Source organism: Perca fluviatilis, chromosome 18, assembly GCF_010015445.1.
Source record: "Perca fluviatilis chromosome 18, GENO_Pfluv_1.0, whole genome shotgun sequence".
Taxonomy (NCBI): domain Eukaryota; kingdom Metazoa; phylum Chordata; class Actinopteri; order Perciformes; family Percidae; genus Perca; species Perca fluviatilis.
In genome coordinates, this window is record NC_053129.1 from 31790028 (window position 1) to 31795252 (window position 5225).

Consider the following 5225-nt stretch of genomic DNA (forward strand, 5'->3'; position numbering starts at 1 on the left):
CCTCATGAAGCTCATTGAGAGAACACCAAGGGTTTGCAGAGTTATCAAAAAAAGCAAAGGGTGGCTACTTTGAAGAATCTAAAAGCTAGCTGTCTGTCCCCTGAACACACTGTAAAAAACATCTCCTCGCTATCTGCTAGCTGCCTGTCCCCTGAACACACTGTAAAAAAACATCTCCTCACTATCTGCTAGCTGCCTGTCCCCTGAACACAATGTAAAAAAACATCTCCTCACTATCTGCTAGCTGCCTGTCCCCTGAACACACTGTAAAAAACATCTCCTCGCTATCTGCTAGCTGCCTGTCCCCTGAACACACTGTAAAAAAACATCTCCTCACTATCTGCTAGCTGCCTGTCCCCTGAACACAATGTAAAAAAAATGCGGTCTCTGTAGACAGCCCAGGCTCCACAAACGGCAACAAAAAGAAACTGCGCCAACCTGCACCACCAAACATAACTTCCAGCCAATAACCGACTTGTTTTGTTTGACAATACTTTGAACGTCAACAAGAAGTGATGTCACCCAACATCGCTTAGAGCACCTTTAAATATACACGGAAAAAATTACTAAGACATAAAAAAGCGCAATGTGTAAAGAGATAATTTGGCGCTAAAGCTGAAACGTTGAGCTTTTTGAAAGTCCTCAAATTTCTTTTGAAAACACACCTTAACTTACGATGTGTTGTACCAATTGTTTCGGTGCTTGAAATGAGTTTACCAAAGTCTTGGTCATATATGATTAAAATAGTAAATAAATGTCTGAAATGACATTTTCTAATATCGCTTTTTGAGTAGGAATTTTGTCGAAACATTGTTTGGACGTGCCAGTGCGTCTTTTGTCCTCAGAGGGTTTTAAATGACCTTAAACCTGTTTTTATACCACTCTTTATTGTTACTCTTCAGCCGACATATACACTGATATACCTGCAAGAAGCAAGTCTCTGTAATGCATTGGTCTGGCTCTAATGCTAACGTTACTAAGCACTAAACTAAAGGGGCTTTTTTACACCGCTGTGCAGTAACTTTCCGCCTCCCCTCATCAGAGAGCACCATCCACAGATTCATACTGTCGCAAGAAGGTTAAAAAAAAACATATTTCACCCAACGTAAAACATCACGAAGCTTTAGTGAAGAAGTGGAACAAGAATGATGCAGAATATGTGGAGAAGTGTAGCTTATGTGGATGTTTAAAAGGCAAAATGCCGCCTGATTGCCGTGAACACCAGGCACTGATCGGCGTCGAGGTGTGAGCGGTTTCTCAGATACTCGCCTGCCTCGGTGGGCGTCTCTCTGTTTGCTCACGAAAGCAATCAGCACGTTATGAATAATAATGACCTTTTTCTGAGGGAAGGCTGCATGCCGAGCGACTCGAGGTCAGAGCTTAGCCAGCTATGGCGTGTTTGGACAAGGAGCGTTTACCACACATACACACACACACATGCATACATATGAGGGATGTCCTAACTTAAGCTTTGTCTGCACTATTATTCCTGCAGCCCTGTTCAGAACCTGCAAGACATAAAAGCAGGAGGTCTTGTTAAAACACAACGCATGAAGCAGTCTGACAAATATGTGTATATCTGCATCTCGATAATGCTAAATATTAAGCTGCTTTCCAAACAGTGGTTGTGTTAATACCAGTAAGTGTTATATGAATATTCTAAAACAGGCATGAGAGATTACAGAGGAAACATGAGCGCCAAAGATGCTTTTAAATGATGTCATTTCCACTTGTTTCCACCTACGATGGACATGTTATTATTAGCCAGCTTTCCTTTGCTTCTTTTTGGGGTCAATCTGAAGAATCAGAGGCTCAATACGATCACATCTTCTGTCTTCGTACACCAGTTTTTTCCACCTCTGTCAAATTTAGAGCCGTGAGGCTGCGATGTCGGACCACCATTTTGGTTCAAGCTGCAATTACGACTCACTCTACGTTTATAGCGGCAGCGCCATCTAGTGGCTGTAGCAGTTATGGCGGGAGTCTCGCATTGCCAGACCTTACTCCAAAGCGCTGCGAAGTAAGGTCTTGCTCCTGCACATACTGTACTGTACTGTACTGCACATACTGTACACCCCTTAGCTTAGCAAACAACTTAGAGCATTTTTTTACTCCTATCCACATAGGAGTAAAAAAACGCTCTAAGTTGTTTGCTTCTTGGGTGGCGCTAAGCTCCGGACACAGAGACGGTGGCTCTGCAAAATGTTCTCGGAAAGGAACTTGTTTTGGTGGAAAATTTGCACCCTGCAAAAGAAAACGCCACATACAATATTAAATGAAGTTAACTGTTGACACAATACAGTAACGTGAGCTATTTAAATCAGCTGATACATGGTTAAACCTCATTGGCTCTCACCAGTGTATTGTCGTGTGTACTTCGTCCACAGCAATCCCACCAATCGGTCCCAAAACGTCCCAGTTAGAGAGAAAACGCCCTAAACATATTCTTTGAAAATCTTTACAATCATTCCCCAAAAGAACCGAGCAGACCTGCCTTGTTGCACCGTCCAAATTTTATCAAAATTGCTAAGCTTGCTAGCTCGAAGATTGTTGTGGTTTCCCGAAACAAACCAAGATTTGCAAGGCAAGGGACATCGGCGGCGTGCGGGTGGGCCATGGTGAGAAGAGGGAGATTAGCTAACATTAGCCAACATATTTATAAAAAAACAAACAAATCACATTTGAATAGTAATTTCAGCATTAGAATAGCATTGATTTTTTTACTATTCAAATTATATTCGACTTTCGGAATTTGTTTCCAACAGCCCTAGTTTACAATATGTTCACGTAACAGGAAGTAAAATCTCATTTTAACCCAAACCACCATTTTTTTCTAAACTTAATTAAGTAGTTTTTGTGCCTGAACATAATCAAACTGCAATGTTTCACAACCTTAAAGACTTGTTTTAAACTGCGACCGTTTTGTTCTCTGGTTTAGATACGAGGACTTAAAACGCTCCTGTGGGTCGTAACAGAGGATAGCATTAAACAACCCGTTCTCACTCCGAAATCGTAAAATACGGACGTTTGGGCAGTGGCTGTCAGCGTCAGATACGATGCAAAAAGCGCCCTTCAGCGTGTGTGTAGAACGCACCGGGGAGAGCAGCAGCAGCTCCACGGCGCTTGAAGATGATGTAGCATTAAGAGCGTCAACGGTGGCGAGTAGTATGAAAGCCCGAAAATCTGCATAGGGAGGTTGGTTGGGGGGGATGGATGGGTAAAACAACATAGGACTTTCACCCAGGAGACCGGGGATCGTGTCCCATGTGTCACATTTCCTAAACCCAACTGTCCTGTTCTTCTTTATCTAAACCCAACTGTCCTGTTCTTCTTTATCTAAACCCAACTGTCCCGTTCTTCTTTATCTAAACCCAACTGTCCCGTTCTTCTTTACCTAAACCCAACTGTCCTGTTCTTCTTTATCTAAACCCAACTGTCCCGTTCTTCTTTATCTAAACCCAACTGTCCCGTTCTTCTTTATCTAAACCCAACTGTCCCGTTCTTCTTTTCCTAAACCCAACTGTCCCGTTCTTCTTTATCTAAACCCCCCACCTTCTTCCCGTTCTTCTCTACCTAAACCCAACCGTCCGTTCTTCTTTATCTAAACCCAACCGTCCCGTTCTTCTTTATCTAAACCCAACTGTCCCGTTTTTCTTTCCTAAACCCAACTGTCCCGTTCTTCTTTATCTAAACCCAACTGTCCCGTTCTTCTTTATCTAAACCCAACTGTCCCGTTCTTCTTTATCTAAACCCAACTGTCCCGTTCTTCTTTATCTAAACCCAACTGTCCCGTTCTTCTTTATCTAAACCCAACTGTCCCGTTCTTCTTTTCCTAAACCCAACTGTCCGTTCTTCTTTATCTAAACCCAACTGTCCCGTTCTTCTTTTCCTAAACCCAACTGTCCCGTTCTTCTTTATCTAAACCCAACTGTCCCGTTCTTCTTTATCTAAACCCAACTGTCCCGTTCTTCTTTATCTAAACCCAACTGTCCCGTTCTTCTTTTTCTAAACCCAACTGTCCCGTTCTTCTTTTCCTAAACCCAACTGTCCCGTTCTTCTTTATCTAAACCCAACTGTCCCGTTCTTCTTTTCCTAAACCCAACTGTCCCGTTCTTCTTTATTTAAACCCAACTGTCCCGTTCTTCTTTTCCGAAACACAACTGTCCTGTTCTTCTTTTCCTAAACCCAACTGTCCCGTTCTTCTTTTCCTAAACCCAACTGTCCCGTTCTTCTTTTCCTAAACCCAACTGTCCCGTTCTTGTTTTCCTAAACCCAACTGTCCCGTTCTTGTCCCGCGTGTCACAGAAACGTACCTTTTAATAAGCCCACTCACGACCTTTTCCTTAACCTAACTGCGTCAAAAGTGACGCCAATAGTCCCGACCAAGCGCTTTAGATAAAGCGCGTTTAGATCTGACTCTAAAGGAGACTTTTAGCGTCAATAACAACGCCAAAGGCACCTGACCACGCGTCCGTATTTTACGAGATGGGAGTGAGAATGTGTCGGAATAAGGGATAGAGGTAAGAATAAAAAAACGATATCGTATGGTTTGGGTACTTGTTGGAACCTACCCTTTAGCTCTGGTGCCACTCTGGTGTTTATCTGTGCTTCCTTGTATCATATGTTGTATCTTTGTATCTCGTATCATATACCACATACCACAGTTTTAAAAAAGTGGTGTATAGCCTAAATAAAGATTCTTATTATCACAATGAAAACTCTTTTTATTGAACCGCTTTCCTTAGAAACTTCAATTTTCAGACATTAAGTAATGAGCTGGGAGTTAATTTAAAGATTTGGGAGAATGTTGCGAACCGTAACAAAATCAAGAAGTGTAATTTAACGTGTTTCTTTCCCAGCTGGTGTTTCTGAGCCTGTGTTTTTTTTCTCGTTGCCTCCCATCCTCCTCCTCAGACCTCTGGCTGCTCTGCAGAGCCTCTCCTGCTGCTGTCAGAGCGTGTGTACACTGAGTAAACCTCCACATGCCGATGACCATCTTCCTCATATTTGCACTCGGCTTGTTTCCGGAACAAAGTCACCCAGGAAAAGGGAAAAAAAACAAAACTGCTGCTGACGGGGTGAAAAACCCAGCAGACGTGTCTCGTCTTGAAGGGCGGGGAGTGTTTTTTTTATTTGGTTTATTTAAAGATGTCTGTCTGAGGTCGAGGTGAGGGGTCATCAGCAATCAGAAACAGCAGGATGCAGGAAAATAAGCGAATTACACG